The sequence below is a fragment of the Schistocerca piceifrons genome, chromosome X (genome assembly GCF_021461385.2).
Source record: "Schistocerca piceifrons isolate TAMUIC-IGC-003096 chromosome X, iqSchPice1.1, whole genome shotgun sequence".
NCBI lineage: Eukaryota > Metazoa > Arthropoda > Insecta > Orthoptera > Acrididae > Schistocerca > Schistocerca piceifrons.
The window spans coordinates 171,808,553-171,828,634 of NC_060149.1; the positions used below are offsets into that span (position 1 = coordinate 171,808,553).

Here is a 20,082-nt window from a genome sequence, read left to right on the forward strand (position 1 = left end):
CTTGAAGTCTTTTGGATTTCCTTTCCCTCTTAGAGAAGTAAGTTATAAATTATTGAATCATTAGAGACGAATTTTTCATTACTTCAACACCGACTCTTACTCGTTACATGGAAGAGTATCTACCGGATTTTTCAGTGGCCGCTTCAAGTGCTTTAGTTTAGTCGCTGACGTGGCACAACAAAATGAAATTACTGTACCAATACCGTTCTCAGAATCGGTATTAATCATTGACTCAATGTGTAAATCTGATTTCAAGTTACATATGTCGATCACACAACCGGAAGTGTAATCTTCCTGGTCAAAAGCGGATTTTTGTCGAACATTTATCGTCCTGTTCTTCGTGATGCGTTGCCGTAATGTTCCTCATTAGCTCTTTGTGATGGAACAAAAGTGGATTTCTGGTCTTCTTAAATCTGCCCGTGATTCCATTATTTATGCTCTTTGGAACCAGCAATGTTTCCGTATAAGTCATCTCTTTCATGTACCGACGCTTTGGTACCTAAAACGTAGGCAATTTTCCTGGATGGCACTGTTATTTAACATGAGAGAAGTTCATATCTCCTGAACATTCATCCACGTTTAGGTTACTCATAGTTTCTGTAAATCACTTCTAACGAATGGGGGAATTATTAGTTAGATAAGACCACGGTCGAGACCTTCTGTATCTTCGTCCTCTTGAGCTAGTCTTCTGCCTCTAATAACCTCAACGTAGAGAGTACGTCGAACTATAGTCTTCCTTCCTTCAGACTGAATCCTAACAAAATATGCTGCTAAGCATGTGATGTGTTATTTGCTTTCATTGACGAAACCAGTGTTGAAAGGCAAACATCTTTGGCCAGTACACGGAATAAATACATCATTCTATTGTGCTGAGGAGAAGGAGAAATTTTTCTGGGAAATTACAGAGCTATAAAATCTGTTTCAATGAATATCAGTGGGAATAAAGCATTTACTTCCAGAACATATACGAAGAAAAATTAGGAGATTCAATATTAGCGTTTCACTTAAGTTGTTGCGAAAATAAGCAAAATCCTGGATAAAGTCCCGAAAGATACGTTTCAGCCAGCAGAATACACTAAGTAATAGTGATATTTACCGCCATTCCATATAACAACTTAATTTGGAATTTATATGAGAAGTAGTTGTGTACGTTGATACTGTGTCAGCTTTGAATGGTTCGTTGCGCAAATGCTGTAGATCGTCAAACAAATCACTGTCACACACTATAAAAATGTCAATACTTTGCCGCTGATTTATTCACTGTCATTTCTGAGACATTTAAACTTTGAACGCAATAATAAGTTGTCTATAAATATGGTACAGAGAGCAATATTGGAAACTTGCTTTCAGGAGCGAATGATTTCTGTTACAGCTTAAAGTTGATCGTCCCATCGACAGTGAGGCTATTAGGTATGAGCACTTGCTCAAATGAAAAGGATGGGGTAGGGAAGCCGCTATGGTCTTACTCAAGGACCTCTTTGGCATTCACAATAATTCATTCATTCCTGCCGTTTCTGAACACAAATGTAACATGTTAATCCCTTATTCACAAATACTGATGATTTTTGGGAGAGGTACTGAATAATGTCACGAAATATTTCTACACTGCGTTTACCAGAGGAAGTACGGTGCTTTACCAGTCCAGGAATGACATACAGTAAGCTGACCTCTTGTCACAGGAAAATTCAGTCAAAAAAAAAAAAAAAAAAAAAAAAAAGGAAACGAAGCATATTTTATGTGTTTCACTACATAAACCTTAAAACAACGTTTCCCGTGAAATTGTTGATGACAATTTCTTAATTGCCTGACTTGCGGAGAATTACCTAAGAGAGAATTTGCCTTATGGAATGTTTCTATAATTTAGGAAGTGTTAGTGCTGAAAATCAAAACTGAACGTTACTATGCTTGTATAAGGCATGACGTTGGTGAACAAGAGAACGGTTCTGAGCACCAGATCATCGGAAGCAGCGGTAGAGACTTCACAGATCTGAAGATTCATTTAAGATGACTGCCTTCACTAGAGTCTTTTCCTTATTCAAATTACAAACGCGTAGGAAGCACGTAGCAAACAACGAGAGTTTCGTTGTTTTCTTTCTGAATTCGTCAATTTAACATACTAACACAACACCGAAGATTTCTTGTTTTGAAGCAAGTAAATGAAATCTCTGAACATATCTCCTGGAAATAATGCATTTTAGAAATTTCTGTGTTACTGTGTGCTGAGGAGTAAGTACCCTCACCGCAACAACAAAAGGAAAGGGAAACAAGAGAATGACCAACCATTCGTTTTCAATCTTAGAAATTTTATCATTATTACGTGCCATCGTGTCTCTCTGCCGTACTGTGTTACTTGAGCACAGTCACAAGCAAAAGAAGTTCTCTTTTTGGACGGGCCGGCCGAAGTAGCCGAGCGGTTCTGGGCGCTTCATTCTGGAACCGCGCGACCGCTACGGTCGCAGGTTCGAATCCTGCCTCGGGCATGGATGTGTGTGCTGTCCTTAGGTTAGTTAGGTTTAAGTAGTTCTAAGTTCTAGGGGACTGATGACCTCAGATGTTAAGTCCCAAAGTGCTCAGAGCCCTTTGAACCCTTTTTGGCCGGGATGCTGTCTGTAGTGACCTGCCACGCTACTGCTTAAAGAAAAAGAAAAAAAAAGACAGGAATTCCAATAATTACTGGGGCACTTTCACTTTTCCTTTAGCAGTGCCTGTCGCATAATTATAATTTCCCATTGAATTACTTCGTTCTTGGTTTCGGTGTCAGCGCCGTTTCATGACGTACCTATAAGGGGTCACAGCAATGAAATGGAATTTATTTGAGCGAAACTACTTTTCATTGGAATTTGATGAGAATGTTACATTCGAAAATGTTTGTATGACGTTTTTTCTGAAGGTAGGTCGAGACAAATATTCATACTTTATTATGCCTAAAACGTGTCTTTCCACAGAGATACTAGACCTGGTGCCGTGAAAGTATAGTAGTAAACATACTACTGTCATACTACTTTAAATTACATAGCGTGAGCAAATTAAAAAAATAATGAATAACGCCTGTAACTAGCTTACTTGATTCTCACACTATTACAAACATTTTCAGTACATTGGATATTCAGAGAGCCATTTTTAAGAGAATTTTTTTTTCAGTTTTGCGTTGTATGCCGATGTTAAACATTTCTTGCTTTTAGACATGATTTTTGCGATCTTACGATTCCTTCTGCAACCAGGACATTAGCAATGCGATACAGGCATTGCTGAGCGATATTTTTAAACAAACGTGACTAGATACGAAGTTCGACATGCACTTATCCACTCCTTCATGAGAGTAAATTTAACCTTCGGAATGTTGTTGAGAGCAGACGAATGCTGTCAATAGCTCTGTGGGCAAATATGGCGAACCGTTCGTACCTCGACAAGTCTATCTGCCAAGAAGTAACAAACGATAAGTGACAATTTCATCATCAAGAGAAATATTAGCATAATATTCAATTTCAGGACCTTTCCATGCAATGTACACACACACACACACACACACACACACACACACACACACATCCACCGAAACATTAACTGAGTGACTCGTAATATTCGCAAGTTGTATTAGTCTGTGGTACGGGTAGTTTATTTACTTTACATAGCGGGTGTCTGTTATTTGCTACACATTGTTATTTGCTACGTATCCTGTAATGTTACTGTCGCTATCTAAGATGTCGGTGTCAGGAATCGGGAGTAGACCAACTATACAATTTATAGGTTCCAGTTCCGTTCATAGTAAGAATATACATACCACAGTGATGACGTTTCTGTTAAAGCAACCATACCCCTAGTCAGTTGCTTTTGTTACACGAAAGCTCTCTGGTTGTATATCTTTACTTAAACTGGTGTCATTTTTGGCAGCCAGATTTATTCTTCAGATTTTACTTTGATTAAAGAAGACCCTGGTCCGAATTATCATCAAGTTAACTTCGTTAAATCTTTTTGTGGTTTCACTGAAGCACTCATCTCGAATTCCAGTAATGTGTCTTAATGAAATTTGAGCTTTCTCAAAGCTGCACTAGTGTTTTATCAATAACAATTTAATTAAAACTCTGAACTCCAGAGGAACTCAGTTTGAATGGGACTTTTTGTGATGGTAGGAAGCTTTCATTCTCTGATAGTATTCGTGCTGCGCGCCAGTGTATGTTTGTGACCTTTAGACTTCTGTACTCGGTTGTAAAACGGATGCCAGATTAGTGATCAATGGTGGAACTTCGAAATCTCTTGAAAGTGTAAGCACTAGGGAGTGCTAAGCCACATTAGATAGTATAGTAACAGTGGTGAGAAATGTACTGTAAGAAAATATCAGAAGGGTTGCAAAACGTTAGATATATGGAGAACAGAGCCAGCAGAGACAGAAGCAAAAGAAAAGAAATATACGGGTTAAAGATGAAACGAAAAACAACAAAAAAGTACGAGTTGCGCCTATCGGTGTAGACAATGTAAGATAACTGTGAAACGCACGTCGAAATACAGAAGGAGCAGAAACTGAATGGCTAAACAGAAATACGAAAACAAATTATTGCAGAAATATAATAAGCAGCACGTAAGGAGATTTTTGTTTCGTTCATTTATTGTACTTAGTATGAAACTCCATTCTGGATCTAAGTTTATTAATAACACTCAAATAACTTACGCGTTTCGGCCAACAGCCATTTTCAGGATCAAAAGATAAGAAATAGATACAAGGTTTCTCGTTACATTAGTGCGTACCAGGAACATTAGCAAGTCCTTAATGAGTTCTATGTTTAAGCGTTGTTAATAAATCTCAGTCCAGACTGAACTGTTGTTTAAATGCCATCGTGATCGTGGATCGCTACTCAGATTTCATATAATTCATTCATGTTACTCATTTGTCATTCAACTCAAATCCAACCCCGCTTCTAAATTTTTATCATTCTAAACACATATTCCACTATCTGTTTCATTAAATACACTTCCACAATTGGAGTACGATGGGGAAAGAAATCGGTCATGGTTAACTCAAAGAAATCATCCAACAATTCGAATGGACTATTAAACGTAAGCCATGAGATGTCTAAATCTAGTTGGCTGGACAGGAATGTGAACAGCAGTCTTTTTCGAATATCAGTCCAGTTCCTTAAGCGTTGCACCATTTAGGAAGATCAGTAGGAAGATTTAATGTTGCTTTGGACAGGTACGAATCTCCGTCCGAACAGGGCTCCGAAAGTCCAGCGGTAGCGACCGACCACGGTGTCATGCTCAGCCGACAGGCTTCACTGGATGCGGATATGGAGGGGCATGTGGTCAGCACATCGCTCTCCCGGCCGTGACCGGAGCCGCTACTTCTGTCAAGTAGCTCCTCAATTGGCCTCACGAGGGCCGAGTCCACCCCTCTCCTCTTGCCGACAGCTCTCGGCAGACCCGAACGGTTACCCATCCAAGTCAGAGCCAAGCCCGACAGTGCTTAACTTCGGTGATTTTACGGGAACCGGTGTTACCACTGGGGTAAGGCCATTGGCTTAGGTTGGAATATGAAGCGCTAATTTCTAGAGACTTAAGAAAATTTCTGTCATCATGTAGTACACATTGCATAGACCTCTCTAGACAAGGGAGAAATAGGTGAATCGGTGCTCTGAATAACATAAATCTAGATTTTTCGAAATAAAGTTATACAGTACGAATACGAGTACCACAGGTAACAATATAGAGCATCTAAAATTAGTAGCAGTTACATAAATAGGAAAGCGTTCGTTCTGTTGTCAAAAAGTTGAAGGCATAATGTGTGTCACCAGATATGCACAATTATTGCCTTCACATAGCCCAAAAAATGAGAATGAAAATAGGTTTAAAGATTTAACAATCAACTTGACTTCTGAGGTTGTAACGTTAGTTCTTCTCTTCTTCAAACACCGCGCAAGAGACGTCCACTGACGCTGTGCGACGAACGCAATAGCGCAGCGTGACATAACTATAAGACGACCGGCGAAGAAAACATCAGTTGTCAGATTTCGATGTAATTTCTGCACTCCTGCACTTATAAAATTGTTTTTCTGAGGGTCGCTAGATTCGCTTTGACTTGTGAGACAATGTTAAGCATTTAAAACATCCGTGCTAGTGATATGAACCATGTAGCAATCGTATTGGACATAAACTGGAAGAAATATTAGGACTGGTTCTCCCGTCAACAATTAGGACTTTAGAGACGCAGCATTTAGTCGCATTTGGGAAGGATAGTAAAGGAAATCGGCCGCATCCCAGAATTTATCTCAAATGATTCAGGTGAAGTAGAGAATCCAAAATCTTTGTGTGTAAATACAACATAACTTAACTCTCTGAACCACCAACGTCCGCTTTATCCCAGAAACTTGAAGTCTCGGAGTAAAAGTTCAGAAGTACGTTCGTCAGTCAAACAGAAAAAAATACTTCGGTTCCCACGAAAAAATGCAGTACACTTCCAATTTGTAGTTCCGCAATCTGTCACAAGACTGCCGCCCAGGAATAACTTCTGATTAGTCGTGCGATTTAGTTTTCATATTTAGAGCACGAAACATAAATAACAAAGTGATAAATAACACATGATGCGACTGTGATAAAAACATTAAAAATTAAACGAAAAATCAAAATTTCCTTCCATAGCAAACTCTGTGTTGGAAGGTAACACATGCGACTCTTTTCCCTGTATCTGGCTTTAGAACTAAACACAAATTCTCTTTCTTTTCCATCTAATCACCCGCGTACACTATTTTAATGTACCCGAACTGAAGACTAGTAGAATCTGATAGAGGGGGCTAATATGCTCCATTAAAATATGTTTTTCTAATTATCTACGAATTGTTTTTTTGAGATTTTATAAAAGCGCATCGATAGATAAATGCGGAAAACTGCTGAAAGGTGACTCTGTGAGAACCTTTGAGCGAATAGAACGAAATAATCTTAAGTCGATGTTTCAAATGACGGTTGAAGTGAAAACAATTATACCAATGATAATTTCATAGAAGACAGCCTTACGAAGATTTTCGTCGCCGTTCAAGTTTCTTCTTACTTTAGTACATATTTTGATGATAAATTTTAGAAGATACACGAAGTAATACAGCGAAATGTGATTTGCTTTAGGCTGGCTGAAAGAAGATAACGTTTTCCTTCATCTGACAATTCCTCCTCCCTCCCTCTCTCTCTCCCTCTCTGTCACTAGTAGGCACACACATATACACGCACACGTACGAATACTTCTGTCTTTGATAACTTCCAGCCTCATCAGCAGATTCCGATCACACAGTGCCCTCCAGACGAGATACCTGGAGTGGAGCTATCTGCAGTGAAGTTATTCGTCGTAATTAGTTGCAAGGTCGGCATGCACTGCTGACGTGTAATAATTGTGCGCGTGGGTAAGCGCCCTTGCGCAATCGTGCAGTGAGAATAGGAAGTTGCTTGTTCATCGTGCAGTGGAGAAGTTACTGACCCTGGCCAGTCGCTAATCGTAGCTCCAGAGAAGGATTAGGAGCAAGTTGTTAAGTAAATAAAGAACTGCATTTTCCATCATGGAATCGTAAATCTATCGAATCTACAGCGAAGTGAAATTGTGTGGATAGCCTATAATGTGGATGCTTTCTCGCGGTTGTGGCTTCGTCTCATGAATCCGTAAGAATTAGATACAGCCTTGTATTATTTTGTGCCATGTATAAGATTTTGTTATTTTCTTTCCTTTCCTTTCCTTGTGTTGTTTATACAATAAGACAGGAAAGAAAAAACTACATCGCATCTGCAATTATCGGCAGGAAGACTTCTTTATCATTAAAGTCCACGTTTATGAAAAAGTGTAGTAGCTGTAAGTGTCTGTTAGACGGTTTATAGCTGATGCAGTATTTTTAAGGCAACTGGTAGCTACCTAGACTTGTCCAGTCAGCAAGTTTCACTGTTCTCATTTCTATATAATGTTATTAGAACGGGGATCGCAACTGGTGGAACTCATTGCATCTGACTGGAGTTAGTGAAATGCAAGCTCACGTTTCAGCAGTCCTTTGGTTGTTTATACTGCAGGAGACAGCTGAAAAACGACGTTAGATCTTCTATGGTTTTTTTGAACCACATCAGGTGAATGCTGGTATCTTTCCTCTCATCAGGGCCACATAGGTATACTCTCCTATCTACATTACAATGAGTTTATGTTCCCTCTCTGAACACCTAATTCTCAAAAAGTCGTTACTCTGCAACTTTCCTTTCTTGATGCAACGTGCTGCGAAGTTTATTGGTTCCTTTTTCAGTGATTATTAAAAACAATGGAAATTAATATCTTGATACTTTCAGTGATATAAAAGCGGCTAATTACAAATATCTACAAATACTGTTCACTCAACGCTGTGTCGTACTGAGTTACAACCTTAGTAGAAAATGACACTACTGTACCATTTTGGTTGACGTAAAACACGGGTAGACCCACGTAAATTACGTGTTGGGCGAATAACTTTGAGAAATTGACAGATAGTCTGGAACTCACTGGAAAGCAGTCTTAGATAGAGCATCCCGCGAGGATCCGGTAGGAAGATGGTTACCAGAATCAGGTAGAAATTATCGATCCAGAAAAATCGCGGGAAGATAACGCTAAGTGAACGGACCGAAAAGGGAACTTAAATTCTGTTCAGGAACCAACTCCATGCTGCGGACTGTAGGCAAGTGACTAGTAGAGCTTATCAGACAGTTTATCAGAAAAAGAAATCATATAAGGCGCAGTAGAGGTATATATGTGTTACTTGCTCCTGTACGGTGGTCTGCAATCATACATTGAACAAGAGCCGACTTAGGAATTACAGAACAAGGAGAAAGGCGCTGCAGTCTGGAACCGCAAGACCGCTACGGTCGCAGGTTCGAATCATGCCTCGGGCATGGATGTTTGTGATGTCCTTAGGTTAGTTAGGTTTAACTAGCTCTAAGTTATAGGGGACTAATGACCTCAGCAGTTGAGTCCCATAGTGCTCAGAGCCATTTGAACCATTTGAACAAGGAGAAATGTTGCTTAATATGTGTCGAAGATTTTCGATGTCATTTGTGTTTGTTAATAGACACAGATACGCTTACACGGCGCAACTGATGTGCTCCTTGTCTCAGTTCGGCATCATTCGCACGCAATTCTGTTGCATTTGCTACACTCCGTTTTTCCCTGTTTATTTCACAGATTAGTCATGTGTTCTGTAAATCTAAATCAGCAGTTCATTACGTACGTTGACCTGCCTCTACATAAACATAATATCATGTATCAGCAAGAGAAATTTGACAGCTTGTGTAAGTAGCGTAGTAGAGTGGTGCTTATTAATCTTTAGAGACCCGATGATGGTGATAGCAAATGAAGTGGGTAGCTATCAAAAAAGAACTGACGTAGAATAAGCAGACAGCTTTCTGTATATATGTGTAATATTAATTGCCAATTAAACAAAATTTAGAATTGATATCCGCAATAAGTGCAGAGTATTATCCAACTACTTGCAAGACCGCTTTTACCCGTCGAGATTCTTGTTCTTTTTTTCTTTTCATTATTTTGAGTACAACGTCGACCAACGGGTAACTGCTCAAACTTTGCTGTGACGGAAAAGTGCCAAATAAATCTCGCTATAAAATAAAAAACAAAAAAAACTCGTTTGCGGTCTTACAGTTTTAAAGTTTTAGCTACAGAGGTTGAACAAAAATATCTAAACACCACCATGCTTGAACATAAATGTAGGTACTAGCCAAGCCTGCAGATCACGCTATTGTGCGTGAGCTGTACAATGTCCTCAATACGTTTCAGGTGTCAGTGGTGGTCAGAACAGTTGTGTGGGCATTATGTCGAAGCTAACTGACATCTACTGTGTGCAAATTGTTAGTGGTCGTAAAAACTTAGCCGAAGTGTTTGGTGTTTGAAGAGGCACCGTATTGAAGATTTGTACAGGCAAAGCGGAAAATTTTCATCGGCTAAGTCACAACGCGGACGAAAGTGAGTGTTGAGTGATCGTGGCAGACGTTCATTGAAGAGGACTCTGTCGAAAAATAAGGGGACGACAACTGCCAAAGTCACTGCAGAACTGAATCTCATACTCTCGAACCCTCGCAGTACCAACACGAACGGAGCTCCATAAACAGGGAATTTTAGGGCGAGCTTGAATTTCAGAACCACCCGTCAGTGATGAAAATGCCGTAACAGGAAAACGACGTGCCGAGGCCGTAGAACCTGTACTTTGGAGCAATTGTAGAAGATCTTTTGGCCCGATGAGCTTCGTTTCACATTGCTTGCAACTTATGGTTGAGTTTAGGTCCGAAGAGTGAAACATACTGGGGGTTCGGTGATGATATAGGCAGCCATATCGTAGTATTCTATGGGCCCAATGATTACTCTGCAAGATTGCATTACTGCAACGGATTGTGCCGGCCGCTGTGGCCGAGCGGTTCTAGGCGCTTCAGTCTGGAAGCGCGCGACCGCTACGGTCGCAGCTTCGAATCCTGCCTCGGGCATGGATGTGTGTGATGTCCTTAGTTAGGTTTAAGTAGTTCTAAGTTCTAGGGGACTGATGTTGTCCCATAGTGCTCAGAGCCATTTGAACCATTTTTCAACGGAGTATGTGACAATTTTGGCTGATCAGATCCATGCCGTGGTACAAAGTTTGTTCCTTAATGTTGGTGATGTATTCTACGGCCACAGGGCTCCTATTCGCATAGATCGCATTGTCCAGGGCTGGTTTTGTGAACACGAGGATGAATTGTGTGACACCCAGTATCGTTATCCGAACGTACTACTATTTCGCACGAGTAATGGTATAAGATTCCCTTGAAAACCATACAGGACCTGTATTTATCCATACCCATATGACTGGAAGCTGTTTTAAAAACCGACGGTTTTCCTACACCGTGTTAAGCATGGTAATGTGTTTAGATATATTTGTCGATCACCATGTACATTGTATAGAGACCTCAAAGCGGCTCGAGCTAGCACCTCTTGTGCGATTTACCTTTGCAGCAGATTAGCTATTTGTCTGCAGTTAATAGACGACCGTGAGGGTACACCGGACTAGGTATGTGGGATTTGTTCAGTATTCTTTTCCAAGCGTAGTAACACTCAGATTTCGAATGCGCATTTTCTGTTGCTTGTTCAGTGATAATTCCACATTCCGGCACTGCAAACATTCCTTGGGCCACCTTACGTGTTAACATTTTACGTGTAATAATATGTCATTGTATGCTAGACTTTGGCTATTTTCAGCGACTACGATATTCCGTTCGCTCGAAGCGCTTTACTGCTAATGCGCTGCACTGCAACATAATACCGTTTATAACATGGGTGCAAAATGAAGCTGCTGTAAAATAATTGGAAATTAATTTGTAACACCCGGAGAAACACATCGTCCGATTCGCTGTACAAAATACCATGGTCTTGAGCTAAATTTCTTTCGGTGCCCTGTTATATTTGGCGATGAATCAGATGCGGTTTGCTGGAGTGATTTCTTATCAATCACGTCAGCATAAGCAAGATTAGTATTCAAAGAACGGTCGATTACTGGCCGTTTGAGACAGAACACAAATTCAGATTTGACAGGGATGTGACACGAAATCGGTTATCACGTTTACAAACAAATCCTTTCGGCTTTCGTCTTACTAGGTTAACGGAAACCACGGAATCTCTATATCTGGTGGGCTGAGAAGGGTTGCGAGCCCAGTGGATTACACACTGTACAGTATCACTAGGCACACAAATAGATATAGCTGAAAATTAGCATTGCTATGTTTTGCTGATGTACTATATATATTTGTTTTGCCGTCGTCGGAAGTAAAATATCATTTCATTGTGCTTTATTATTTAATTTATCTGATAACACAGTATATAGACTTCAGAAGAGGACTCATCTTTCGTCCCTCAGCAGTCACGCTGAAATTATTTTGTCTAATCTTTTATCGAAGAAAATCGCTTATTTTTCCAATGCTCAGTTTTTCAATGACAATTTTATTATTGTTTTGCATGTACCCTGTTAGACTTTGATTACCTAACATAATACTTGCACTGCCTCCACATTTGATCCGTACCTTCCTACGCTAGATAATTTCAGAATCCTCATTTATTATTTATTCTTATTTCCTTAGGTGTTTAGAAAAATTTCATGAAGACATTCATTAATATAAATGGTTTTTGCCTTCATTCTGTACGTTTTCTTCAATGACAACGAGTCTTCCAGGGTTTTGGCGTTACTTATGATCAGTATGACATAATAAACTAACTACTACGAAACCGGTAGTGATGGATAAAAGAGTGTCTGCGACGTCTTTAACGACAATAAATGTGGAAGTGGATGTTTAGAGCTTCATCTACAGGCAACATCGAGTTCCTTATGGATTGAGCACGCATTAAATAAGTACGGCCAAAGGTATCCGCAACGATCATGTGAAGGAACTATTGTAGCAGTCGCCTGTAGTCATTTAGGGAAGACAGACGCAAGCCTATGCAGTCATAAGAAAATATGATTAGACGAGTTGCGACTAGTCGCTGCTATATACGCGCTGGTCCAAGAAGTTGTTTACGTCTTTACTCTAGTTCCATACCACAGCCTTATCTTCGCTTTGATAGTAGTGATTAGTAAATTCAAATTATATCTTGACTGACATGTGAGTTATGTCGAAGGCTCCGCCTTACCTCTGATATCTTAATAGCTTAACTGTTGTGCATTTAACTCTTCGAACTTAACTGACAGTTATTGGTTTCAGCATGTTATGTTTCACTGAGTAGCACACTCATGTAGGCGCGAATTGCTTTTACCGTTCTGCTCTTCTGGAATATTTCTTCCTCAGTGAGCAGCACTACTGCAGATGAAAATACATCTTCTGAAGATGTGAAAATTAAACGTACACGAGAGAGTGTGTCCCATCCAAAACTATTAAATTACATCTTCCACTTTTTTATGTAGGAGGAAATATTTACAAAGTGGTATAAATGATGACAATTTATTAAATAATATATTTATTGGTCATAATATATTTAGTCTAAGATGAATAAATATGCTCCGATCTGATTCATAAGTTGTCGTATTCACAGAAGCAATACGCTGGTCGATGTGATAACACCTCGAAAGTTACTGAATGCAGATAAACTTGTCACTATTAGTCGTCGCTCGAAGAACTTTTATTTTTAATACGCATTGGATGTAAGACTATCATCAAAACGTGAAATTTATTAATCGTACAACTCTATATTTTCAACTTTGATTTTCGCTTCTTGTTGATGATTACCTGCAGCTTACTATCACGTAAGAAGAGTCATCAGGAGGTTTATTATTGACATGTCATTATTTCTGCATGTCTCCTGAATATGAATTTGGCTTAGTACACTTTTACAAATGGAGGAAAGACTGATTGCTGGAGGAGAGTTTGCTTCTTTTTGCGTCACTCATGAGCAATGAATTAGCCTTATTGAAAAGAGAGTTTTCTGAGGCTTGGCTAATAGAGTAGTGGTAGTAGTCGTAGCAGTAATAGTAGATAGAAGCAGTAGTAGTTTTATTCGTATGCCTATTACTTTCAGAAGGCTAGTTGACATTCCGTGGTAACCAATACTAGAAGGAAAAAAACCTGATTAAAATTAAGACATTTCCATACTTACAGGTCTAGTCTGACAGAGAGTCGACCCTGCCTGTGGTATCTGTTACAACGCTTAGAAACCTCATTCTGTTTACCCCTAGTCTTCAGCACTGTTTTTTTTTTTTACATTTTTGCAAATAATTTAATTTCATAACGTAAAAAGCTAGTGATACACTGTTCATTCACTTCCCAACATCAGTCACTAAACACACGTTACACATACTGTAAACTAACACCAGAACCATGACAATGATGTTTGCTTCATTTTGTGTGCCATAACTTCATTGCTTGCCTGCAATGTTGAGTCAGCATTCTTGGTTAGCTGTGTCACATGATTAGAAAGTTCTCAGACCTTTTACTGATTGTCGGCGTTACAGTGGCGAGGAAGATGGGCAAAACATACAATATCAGTGAATTTCGTTGGGGCTCGATGCCTGGGACAAGGTCGCGCAGCAATGCAGCTTTTCACGTGTCGCTGTGTCAATAGTGTACCACGAGCACCTCGATCTGAAAAAAAAAAGAACATTACCACCAGCGTTAGCTGTCGTGATAAACAATGCATCGACGACACGGGTCGCTGTCAACTATAACGGGTTATAAAAACTGATAGGTTTGTGACAGTACCGAATAATCGTTCGCCAGCTCAGCGGTGGACAACAAGAAGTCAAGAACTACACTATCTACAATTGTAGATGTATCTGGGGTACAGAGAAGGTGGTAAATTACAGTGGTACCAGAAGTATCCTCGGCCACACACCATAAAGAGACTTTCGGGGTATGTGTGTAGATGCAGAGTCAACCTCTCGCTGTGTTGTAAAGAGTACCTCTGCTAACCGCACAACACCGGGCACAGAGATTAACACGAACACAGAATCGCCGCCACTCGATGCATAGAGAAAGGTCGTCTCGATTGATGATCTCTCTACGCTCTGGTACACTCCCAGTGCGTCGGAAACCACGCGAGATGATGAATCCCTATAGTGTGTGGTGCAGGTATTTCCACGTAAGGTATGTTTACGTGAGATGAAATGGGGCTTGTGATATCCCCCTGGCAAACGATACAGTAACACGATGTCTGACCATATGCATCAGTTTCTTCGACTACAACAGCTCACTGGGGACCTGTACCGTCAGCAAGATAACCAAGCACCCATCGCTACCGAATCGCTTGACAGTGGTTTCAAGAGAACTTCGCGAACATGAGGGTGCTTGTGTGGTCCTCCAGGGTGTTACGCACATGTGTAAAGTCTTCGAGCGAGATGTACGCTCCTTGGTCTCAGCTCCCAACAATCTCTGTCATTCGTAGGCTCTGGTTCAGCCATCATGAATCGAGACAACTTCGCAATACTTTAGGTGTTTCGGTGAGTTCGTATTTTGACTCTTCATCACGGCTGAATTATATGTCACATGCCACTAAGTAGATTTCTCTAACTCAATTATACAGGGTGTTCCAGGAGGAATGGTAATATTCAAGGATGTGTCAGAAACGCTCGTTTGAAAAAAAAATTTCATGTGGACATGGGCTATAGCTTATTCCGAATGGTTTCTGAGACAGAACACATTTAATGTCATATTTGTTCGTTTCTCTTGAATAATTCGACCTCTGCCAAAAACGTGTCGCAGTACAGAATCGAACTACATAAAATTTCCTACCAAAAGGATCATATTCATTTCTTCTGTAGCAGTAATAGTTTGCGCGAAGAGAGCGAGAGAATACTGGAAATCGCACGCGGTGCGCTTGTGCTTTAGTTTGGATAGTTTTTGTAGGCCCATCTGAAGTACTTTCCCCTACATGATAGACCACAAGAGTCCGATATCAAATTTTTCATCTAGACTTCCTCTACACTACTGAATAATATAGAAAATAAATAACAATGTACTTTAAAGGTGATCTGTCTCGGATACCATTCGGAGTAGGGAATATGTCTAGATGAAGTTTCTTGGTCCAGATGAGCGTTCCTGTCATATCCCTGAATAGTGACCGTTCCTCCAGGGGCACCCTGTATATGAAACATGAAATAAAAAAATTACGAGACAACAAATGGTTCAAATGGCTCTGAGCACTACGGAACTTAACATCTGAGGTCATCAGTCCCCTAGAACTTAGAACCACTTAAGCATAACTAACCTAAGGACATCACACACATCCATGCCCGAGGCAGGATTCGAACCTGAGACCGTATCAGTCGCGCGGTTCCGAAATGAAGCGCCTAGAACCGCTCGACCACAACGGCCGGCTACGTGACAACAGTTCCCTAACACAGTAATCCCGTCGATAGGGATACGAAATGACAATGAACATTTTTTCTAGGACCAGGACTACAACCATGATTTCCAGTTTTTTCGCGAATAGTTGCTTCACTGTTAGGTCTTCAAGACCGTCACCAGACAAAGCCGAAAATTTTAATTTGATTCGATGTTCTCTTCTACATGCTGAATATTTATCTTATTCCTACACACCACGTGGGATAACCACTGTACGGAAATAAAAGGCAGACACATAAGTGAAAATGAAGGTGTGTATTAAGTCAGAAGGGGAACTCAGATAGTGTAACGGAAAAGACGACATCTCAAGATTAGCAGGAATTCCAAACATGAGTTTCGCTCTGGCACAAATTTTCATTTGCCACTAGATATTAATTATCTTCAGAGGTTTTCCCCTCATGGGAATAGCTTCATTGTGAAGGAAAGGAGGGTTAGGCCGTTTGTTGATTATCATATCAGGGGATGATTTTAAAAATACATATGAAACACGTAATTATAGATTATTTAGTAGAGACTTAGTAATCTATTGATATTTTCCTAAAGCGTTGCAAGAGACAGTGTGTTTGCTGCCGGTTTACTGTCTGGTATATTTGCGTTCTCTGTAAAGTTCCACCATCTCGTGTAGCCTACACGCAGCTCAGTATAATGTGCTAGATGAAAAACAATATAGCGTAACGTGATCCTTCATCTGTTTGCTGTTTAGGAAAGATTCCCCACCACCATTTGAGAACATTTTGAACAAGCCTGCGGCCCACGGTTGTGGTCGGCCAGCCGAGTGCCGACTCTTTCGACGTTTCCAGCTTTCACGCTGAAAGTTGTTGCGCAAGCCGTGTTTCACAAATCCGCCTGCAGCTAAAACGAATGTCAGGCTGGGCGCGTGTATTAGGGACGCAATCTGAGGCATGAGCCGCGTTCACGCCTCTAAGCGCAGCTGTGCCTTGTCTACCGACAGCCGCGTCGCCTGCCGATTTGGGTCAACTCACAGTCTGGGAGTAAATGATTCGCATCTGCAGCCTTCCTACACGAGATCGCTAATGCTCACTTTGCTGTAGCCTCGTATCGGGAGTAACTAGTTGTTATCAGCAATTTTCCTCTGTATCTTCAGTTTTTGTAACAAAATTCGCAATGCTCCGCCCGCCATCCCTCTCACCCCTCACATATTTACGGATAAAGTTTCGCTTGACTGGGAAATACAGCTCGTTACTTTGCAGGGTACGTCTGTCACGGAAAACTAGCTTCGATAAAAATACGCTTCAGTCTGCGCATCAAGGTCATTGGCCTATTGTTTCACTGATAAATTTTCTAGTAGATGACCTTCACCACTGAAACCGCATTAATTTGCTTTGTTGATTCCAGCGGGACTTAATAGGGCTCGCATTCAGCGTACATTTCAGCATTGCCTGGTAAGACATTCAGATTATCGATTTCAATATGAGAAGACGCCAAAGGATATCCTTAGTAGAAAAGCGCTGCGGATACAATCATACTAGTTCATCAACTGAGCAGACTGTCATTCATCATGTATTGAGCGATTAAGGATGGTATTGATTGTTGGAAATGATTATACTGTTTTGAATACATAATTGTTCATCTTCCTTGCAAGAAGCACTACTCTTAAATGAGTAAAAAAACTGGAAAGAAAAGACGGCACACGTTTACTCGTCTTATACCTCACATACTTTCGTTTCCCTCCTTCCAAAGCTACATGTGAATCAAGTTGGTGTGTCACGCGTATACGAATAAAATCAAGTGTGCGTTTCCTATGTCTCTGTATCTTATAAAAATGTATGTACCGGGCAAATGTTCTTCTTCTGAAGTACTCGATCGATTTCAACCAAATTTGATACACGTACCACTTGTTATTTGTATACAAGCACTTTGGGTAGGGGGGGGGGGGGAGGTGAGAACCACATGCTTCTTAAACGAGTAGGGGTGAAAAAGAATCGTAACACGGCGGGCGCAAATATATTCATCCAATAAGCGAGCGACTTGCAACAAACTTTAAACATAAATAACATTACACTTCGCTGTGACACTCTGTGATACCCTTATACCCATGTCTCTGATGAACACTCGCCGTAGAGGACAACGTTCTGGATTCCATTACTTAAGAAGGCTTCCACCCACTCAAATCTCTGGACACTTATGCTGTGTGCTCGTACGTTCGTTCCAAGTCTGCAGTGGGGTACTATGTCAAGCACTTTCCGGAAATATAGGAATACGGAATCTAGATGTTGCCCTTAATCTATGGTTCATACGAAAACGTTCGAGAAAAGGAAAACCTGAGATTCGCACGAGCGATGCTTTTTAAATCCGGATTCATTTATGGACAGAAGCTTTCCCGTCTGAAAGGAATTTATTATAGTTGTAATGAGTATATGCTACAGAATTCTACAGCAAAACGATGTTAGGGATATTGGTCTGTTATTGTGCGGATCCGTTCTTTTACCTTTCGTATAAATATGTGTCACCTGCACTTTTTTCCAGTTGCCTGGGACTTCGTGTTGGGCGAGAGTTTCACAATAAATGCAAGTTAAGTAACGAGCCACTGCCGTACAATACTCTCTGTAAAATCGAACTGGGGTTCCATCTGGAGCTGACGACTTATTTGTTTTCAATCTTTTAGCTGCTTCTCAACGGCGGGGAAGCCTATTGCTATGTCCTCCATAAGCATGTTTGTGCGATTCTCCCGCGTGAATGATTTCTTAAACGCGAAATTTAAAACTTCATCTTTCCTTTTGTAATCTTCTATTGCCACACCAGACCGATCAATGAGTGACTGGATGGAAGTCCTCGATTCACTCAGCGATTCTACGTAGGACCGGAATCTTCTCGGGTTCTCGGCAAGATCTTTTATTAACGTATGACGTAGGAAGTTATTGTTGTTTCACTCATAGATTTTTTTTACAGATGCCAAAATTTCTACTTATATTTTCCTGTCGTCATTTGCGCGTTCTTCTTTGAACCAAGATGGCAACATTCGCTATTTCCTCAGCGTCTTCTGAATTTTGTTATTAAACGACGCTGGGTCTTTTCCGTCCTTAATCCACTGACTCGCTACATACTTGTCCAGAGCGCGATTTACAGTTTCTCAGCTAGTATCCTATAAATAGCCGTAGAAGATCGCGCTTAAGAGAAGTAAAAGGGTCAAATCATTGTGCAACTATTCACTAGGCCAGCGTGTCCTACATATAATGTAAAGCTTAATTGGGATGTCTCTCTCTCTCTCTCTCTCTCTCTCTCTCTCTCTCTCTCTCTCACGCACACACACACACACACACACACACACACACACACACACAACCCATACGGTCACAATGGTACCGTTGCTAGAGGGTCCTGAAAGACGCACGTTGAGGTAAGGAATCAATTATCGACAATTAATATCCGAATTATTTATTGGCATGAACAACTTACGCCTTACAACAGCAACTTCCGCTCATAGCAACAATTAAGAAGTCGACCGCCAGTCTTAATGCATGAATTACAATTTCGCAAATTATTTTAGCGTACTCCCTCAGATATACCTGTTGTGTACGTTGTACAAGGACAGAAACACCTAGTACCCTATAACTAGTTCCTCTTCCGTTTCTATGGGAAATTGCTGCACCAACGTCTTCATGTCATCCCACAGGAAAAGATCTACCTTGTACACGTAATAGATAGTTATTTATAGTTTGTAAGGTAGCGCCTCCAGCGTCGTTGGGGAAACATGGCTATTTTATAAACACGTGCCCCACATGGTTTGCTTATTCGAGACCTCAAGTTGAAATGTTCCATAATTACAACAATGAAATTTATTTACTAGGTCTGCATGCAGTTTACAAATTACTGCACGAAGGAATCTTTGGGTCACAGGCAATTTAATTGTTCTCTAATAAGTGTTTAGTTCGCAGGCTCAAGTTACACGTAGAGGATGAAGAAATTATCCTTGAGGAACTGAGCAGAACGTCTGGTTGTAGATAGTGTGATCACCACAGTCGTAACAAATGTTCAGCCTTGTGCTGTAAGCAAGACAGGGCCGTGCTTAGATTTTGATAGAACTTGCCTTTTATGTGATATAATACTTAGACTCCAATTAACCACGGGCATACTTGGTTTCCGTAAAGACTGAACTTACGTTCACAGTTCATTCATACTTCAGAAAATTACTTCATCAAAAAATCTAGCGTTCGTAAAATCTTGTTATGGGTCTCTGTTATTTTTGAACCACGGACTACAATGACGGTTGCATTATTG

General features: G+C 40.5%; 1 protein-coding gene and 1 pseudogene across 1 annotated transcript in view; one reads left to right on the forward strand and one right to left on the reverse strand.

The window, feature by feature from the left end:
• LOC124722238 (homeotic protein distal-less-like) overlaps positions 1-20,082 on the forward strand; it is a 301,167-nt gene that overhangs the window by 20,698 nt on the left and 260,387 nt on the right. The gene's annotated exons all lie outside the window — the stretch shown is intronic.
• On the reverse strand, positions 5,395-5,513 carry LOC124723253 (annotated as a pseudogene).